The sequence below is a fragment of the Triplophysa dalaica genome, chromosome 1 (genome assembly GCF_015846415.1).
Source record: "Triplophysa dalaica isolate WHDGS20190420 chromosome 1, ASM1584641v1, whole genome shotgun sequence".
NCBI lineage: Eukaryota > Metazoa > Chordata > Actinopteri > Cypriniformes > Nemacheilidae > Triplophysa > Triplophysa dalaica.
Genome location: NC_079542.1, coordinates 12976046 through 12982920, shown reverse-complemented (window position 1 = coordinate 12982920; position 6875 = coordinate 12976046). Strand labels below are relative to the sequence as shown.

General features: G+C 34.4%; 1 long non-coding RNA gene across 1 annotated transcript; it reads right to left on the bottom strand.

The window, feature by feature from the left end:
- Nucleotides 1-2321: 2321 nt before the first annotated feature.
- On the bottom strand, nt 2322-6397 carry LOC130423392 (uncharacterized). The gene is made up of 3 exons (XR_008906914.1): nt 5205-6397; nt 4680-4837; nt 2322-3586 (listed from the first exon to the last, which is right to left on the bottom strand). It is a non-coding gene; the product is annotated as an uncharacterized LOC130423392 (long non-coding RNA).
- Between the last annotated feature and the right edge of the window lie 478 nt (nt 6398-6875).

Genomic DNA, 6875 nt, shown 5'->3' with positions numbered 1-6875 from the left:
GTGTCTGCTACATAACTAAATGTAAATGTAAACAAGATTGTTAATTTCTCCGCTCTATGCTAAAATGTGAATCGTTAAACCTTATGTCCATATCTACATTGCTGCAGGCTGTTAATGCTTGCTAAGGGTTATAAACACCACAGGTTGTTTTCCATATAAACAAATACATAAATAAATGATGGGAACAAGGCACCTTTCAGTGCCATTAAGCTTTGTATCTTAAGAAAATGTAACTATGTAGCTTAATATTTTATTCCATAGTAGAGGTCAGGGTTACAATTATGGCCAAAGTTAGTCCTGATATATACTTTCAGAAAACATCAATACAAGCATGATGTCTGTAATGGAGCTTAAAAAAAGTGACACAGATGCCTTCCTTTTCCAGTGGTTTGCAATTTCCCTTCAGCAGCCCTGGGGCTTCTTTTGGCAAATTTCTCTGATGGTCCACTAGACCAGGGGTTTACAAACTTTATGATGCCAAGGACTCCAAAATCGGATTGACCTTTTGTGAGGGACCCCCTTTTCTAAAATATATTTCAATCTATATTTTTTTCTGTCCAAAGAAACGTTTAAAAATGTGTTGGATAAATAGTAAATAGAATATTATAAAGATAACACATTGTTTCTAAACCTAAATAATATGCAACAATTTCACTTTGAGTCCGAAAAAATAAATCATAATGAGAAAAACTCACTAGAAAGATTAAAATATAAACAATTCTGGAAACTTTCCATAGCAAAAAAAGCAAATAAAAACTTTGGACTTTGATAATTATTTGCTTAATTTTGCATCCTTCTGTAGGCCCCCTGGTGGTCCCTGGACACCAGTTTGAAAGCCCCTGCCCTAGGCCACAGTTACCCCTTTAGATATTAGAATACAAAAAGCCACCTGGATAAGCCTCAATTTTCTCTAAATTAATAAATATTTCAAAAACATAAATGTTGAAATAATCATCATTTAAAGTTGCCATTCTTTGGCTGTTTTTGAAGCTTTGATTATGTTTTTGGGGTGTTAAACAATTGATGTTCATGTGTCTTGCTTAAAAAAAAACTTTTATATTTCACATATTTCGAGTCTATTGTTCATTGCTGTCCCTCTTCTCACAAAACGATCAGATTTTTTCCGGTTTCTATAAAGGTTTTCTATAACTCCTTCTGAAATAATCTGATTGTTAAAGCTGACCCTGTCTGTTGTGATTGGTTCCCTGCTTAGAGCGTGTGTCTGAAGATGTCCCACCTATACCATGGCTGTGTCTCATTTCTTAAGGCTGCGTCCTCCAGAGGTCTCAGTCGAAGGCTGCTGCATCCTACAGAGGTCTCATTCGAATGCTACTACGTCATTGAGGTTGTCTCGTTTCAGAAAGTCATGTAGGACTCACCCATCAAATGCAACTTTCTTTGACACCAATTCTGAGGATACATGAGCTGTATCGAGTTTGCGTCTATAAATATTTATCTGATTTCTTCTCCTACATGAAGATAACTAACTCTTCCCGTGAGTAATAAAGAATGTAGGACGCGTGTGAACCCAGTTTAAGACGTGACACACCACTTTATCCATTTTTGGGAGATGCGTGTGGAGTCACCAGAGATTCGCAGTGCAAAGACAAGCGCCAGAATAAACAAACCTTAAGATAAAGAGTTGCATCACACTAAAAATGCTCATCTAATAGAGAGTGAAGAGCCAAAAAGACCTACAGTACTGACCCCATGAACACCAGTTTATAACACCATATACAGATTTCTCATTGTTTGTGCATATATTCATTGTTATACATGTTGTCTATCTTTCTACTGTATACATTTACAATTATGTAAATTTGGCAAACTCTTTTATCCAAAGCGACTTACATTGCATTGTATTATACATTTGTTTCTGACTATGTGTATAAACACATGAAATAGCCAGAAAATAAATATAAATAAATAATAAATCTCATTATCAGAACTTAATCTGATATCTTCAGTACATTTTCATAACTTGGCTTCTTTTTAACTATGAAGAGCATTTAAAGAACACTCTAAAAAAAAATTTGTTTACTCAACTTAAATTTTCTAGTTATCTTTTTGCACTTAAGGATTTAAGTTGAATTTACTTAATATTTAAAGTATTTTCAACTTAAAATGTGTAGTTGGCATAATTAAACTATTTGGCCCAACAATTTATTTCAAGTTGCCTGAACTCAAAAAGTTTATTTGAAGCACGTTAACTTACATTTTCTAGTTATCTAAACTAAATCGTATGTTCTTTGAACTTATTCTGGCATATTATCTCAACTTGCAATAGCACATTCAACAAAATAAATAACAGATATTTTTCATTTAAGTTATTTTATTGTCCCTTACATATAAATACTCGTTAAGGAGAAAACTCAAAAAGTAGATTCTCATGACAAAAATGAAATATAACATTATGTGTCACATTTACATTTACATTTAGTCATTTTGCAGACGCTTTTATCCAAAGCGACTTACAGTGCACATATTACAGGGACAACCCCCCTGGAACAACATGGAGTAAAGTGTCTTGCTCAAGGACACACTGGTGGTGGCTGTTGGGATCGAACCAGCAACCTTTGATTTACCAGTTCAGTGGTTTAACCCACTAGACCACCATCTCACATTTAAAGTATCTCCTACACAAAATGACATCTCCACTTCAATAACTCTGAGTAAAACTCATGCATAAATACACATATCCTTACAGAAAAGACACATGAATTTCACATGTGATCATATGCTTACCACATGTGTTTAACATGTGCAAAAAAACACATGTCAAATGTGTGTTTTTTGAACATATGGGTGTGAATCCCATGTGAATTCCTGAGTGAAACACATATGATAACATTTAAAAATCCATGGGATGAAATGTGAAAAACAGGTTGTCATGTGAAGAACATGTGTTCACATGCGGAGACATATCACCACATGTCGCACATGTCATCCCATGGGTTTTTACCTGTAATCATATGTGTTTCACATGGGAATTCACACCCAAATGTTCCAAAAACACACATTTCACATGTGTCTTTTCTGTAAGGGATATAAATATATATATATATATATATCAGTATATATATATATATATACATAGAATATAGAAATACTGAAAAGTAAAAAAACTATTTGAACACACATGAAAAGTGTTAGTCCACAAAAACATGATTTTGGGTGAACTAACACTAAGATTTTACACATTTATAAAACCACTTTAACTTCGAAGTAACTTAAAACAATTGAAAACTTAAAGAATTTCTGAGTAAAATTTAAACAGATTCTTGGAATAAATTAATAAGACAATGCATTTTTAAGGGAGTGCACTCTTGAAGTACAAGTTTCAGCGCTGACGTTCATCAGTGGCCTCTGAATTACCTCAAAGGTGTATCTGAGGTTTTTGGGTAGTTTATGTTGACAGCATACAACAACCCCATCATGTTCACATAGGCATTCTCAGAACAACTGCTTCCTCAATTGAAAGGGCCACATCACACAAGCTGCACGGAAGGGGGTCTGTCACATCTTCCACCACTGTGAGGATTCCAAGAGTCATGCCTCTGGTCATCACTTCTTCCGAATCTGTGTTCTGTATTTAAAAAATGACAAACTTCAAAATGTGTGTTTTCACATATACAGCACTAAACATCAAAGACTTAAATACAACATGAGTACACCAAATCGTATTTACATTCAACAAATCAAACCTTATTTTAAAGCCAACATGTACTTTCATGACAAGTCCAGCTTGAATAACTATGCTGACGCATTGCTGCCGTGCATCGAATGCACCATCAGAATAGTTCCTTACTAATGAACAATTGTTTTTCATAGGGATGTACAGAAATGCCTCCACTTTGAATAAACATCATCCAAATTCATGTTTAATAACAGAACCCAGGCAAATTCAGTTTTAAGATGTCCTCAATGGAAACAATTACATTCCAACTAGTGCTATTGCTGATATGACATGTCTTTTAACCCAGCCCTAGTCTCTGCTATATTTAATTTAATACATACCCACTTGATCAAAAGTTAAGGATCCCTTCACAAAAATGTTTAAATTAAAAATAAATTATAAATTACAATAATAAATTAAAACTTTTAATTAGAGTCCAACAAAAAAGAAATTTCTTTAATACTGTTTAAAAGGCTACCAAGTTGAGACCCCATGAAGCTGAATGATAAAAAGCAAAGTGTACGATTTAGCAAATTTTAGTCAAAGGGTGACTACTGTGAAGATGCTAAAATATAATATACTGTAAGTCATATATTTTGAATGCTTTTAAGCCACAACATAAATCCCATAGTTACAACAGTGTTGTTCAAATTTCTAAATCTTTATTTCTTTTTTTTACTCTAAATTTGAGTAAGTGATCCTAAACTTTTGACCGGTCCTATACTCCATCCACATCCAACTTCAACTTCTCAATTGTGCGTACGCATGTTTTACAAATCCCTACTATCGAAGAGTGTACAGAAGCTAAATTTTCAGGTGCAACAAGTGCCAGATTTGATAATGAAACTCCGAACTGGACATATTTTTAACATAAAAACAATTTTAATGCTGCAAACGAGTCAAGTCTGTAAAAGGAGGCGGGGCTCTGTTGTCACTGGACTCACTTGCAGCATGTCATCCTCGCTATGGCAAAAAGTGAGTGAATGTGAATATATGTACTTACATTTTTATCTAGGCTGTCCATTATGGCCCTGATTTCTACAATTCCATACAGCACTTTGAACGGTACAGACACAGCAGCTTTGGTAGATGGCGGTCTATACCCTCATAGAAAGACTTGCTCAGATCCAGTGTCACTACGCTGTTGAATTCTGTACTGATCTAAAGTAATTATATTAAATGACACAAACATAACAACAACATGTTAAAGTACATTGCAAGAAGTATAGCTACTAATTAGGTAGCATGTTACAAAATTGTATTAATGTCATTGTTCTGCTGAACACAAAATAACATATTTAGAAGAATATCAGTGACTAAACAGATCTCATCCCAAATTTACTGCTGTAGTAGGGAAAATAAATAATATGGGATTGATTTGGTTACTGAGATTCTTCCAAATATCTTCCTTTGTGTTCATCAAAACAAAGAGATTAATACAGCTTCAGAACAATATGAGGGTGAGTAAATGATAATAGCATATTCATTTTTTAGTAAACTATATATTTAAATAATAACAGAATCATACCTGTCTTTCACAAAAAAGAGCAGCCCATTTCTTCTTCCTTTCAGACACTGGAGGCTCTTTATGAATGATTTTCTGTCTTCGTAGAGCATATGTGCTGCTCATGGCTCCATCCACAAAACTCATGTCTGGATTTTTCTTTTTCATCTCTTGGCACATCAGTCCCCTTTCGTGTTCCAGTGTTTTCTGGTCTTTTCCGGCAGGTAGATCTGGGAGAAAGTTTGTTTCAGATCTTTTTGGCTTCTTCACTTTGTTTTGTTGTCCTTGGACTCCCTCTCTACCTCTCTTTGTAGACTTTACTCACTGTGCTTATAACAAAACAGCGCCTCTCTTGAGGCATAATGCCGCAACTGCAGTTACAAAAAACAGTCCATTGAGTGCACCCAGTGTTTTTTGAGAAGACTACCAACTTGGAGTTATTTAAATGATGTGTGATCTTTAATGTGAAAATTCATGCAGATGTAGTCAAATCACACAAGCTGTTTTAATTAACCACTTTAGCAGTAACGTTTGCGAAAAGCATGTTTCACTCGCACACAAAGCTATTCTAGTGTTTGTTTATTCATGTCACTTGCAACGAAATAATATAATAAGTATTATGATCAAAGTTTTTTCAGCAATGGGAGCGTTCACTTACATCTATGTCGTCTAAATAGGTCGGACTCGGTTCAGCTGCTAAGTAACTTTTCAGTTCACGTGAAGGAGCGTCCGGTCGCACAGGCTTTGAAGCCTGCCATACGTTACCATTTAATGTTACAAAGCTTTACATGGAATAACATAACATTTGTCAATCTCGCGTAAACGCTGATTTGGCTGTATAGTGATTCGTTTTGACGCAAATAACTTGAACAGGAAAAATTTATTATGAAGGCGCGTTATGTCTCACAACACATTTTCCCGCTCTGTATTTTGCCATTTATCCATATTTCTCTCTCACATTATTAGAACGGTGCAGATTACTTTACTTAATTACACATTAATTGAAATATTGTGATATTATTTGAATAAGGGAGGGCATATATCATATATCCTCCATGTAAAATTAGCAGCAACCGCCTTTTAGCAACAAATAATGCACGTCTTTAATGAATTGTAGAAAAAGATGTGCTAGATTAAGTTACTAGTTTTGTTGATTTTTTTAGCTTTGATTTGCAGATGATCAACTAAAGTACTGATAACTGGGTTATATGTGGGAACACCACATGGCAACGGTCTAATCAGTCAGATCTAGAAATATTAATAGTGTAAAAACACATTGACGATTTGTAAAAATACATTGACGATTAGTTCATACATGTCATTTTACAAGTTATTAAACCTTAATGAACAAATATACTTACCAGATTAGATGATGATTGAGGAATTAAAAACAACTGCCGAAATAAACTCCATGTCATGGCCTACGAACATCTCCCGCCGCTTCGCTGCAGAAGATCTCGCGATATGCTAACCTTACTGGTTCAGCAAACATTTTTAAGTTGAGTCGACACATTCTTTAGTTCAGTCAACTTGAGACTAGTTGAGACAGTGAAAATTTAGCATGTTCAGTTATATCAACAAATTAAAAAACTGCAAGTTGTGTCAACTTACAAAATTATGTTGAGAAAACTAAAATGCGGAATCATTTTTTACAGTGAACTGTAATAAATAAATAAAGCAAATCAAGCTAAGAAA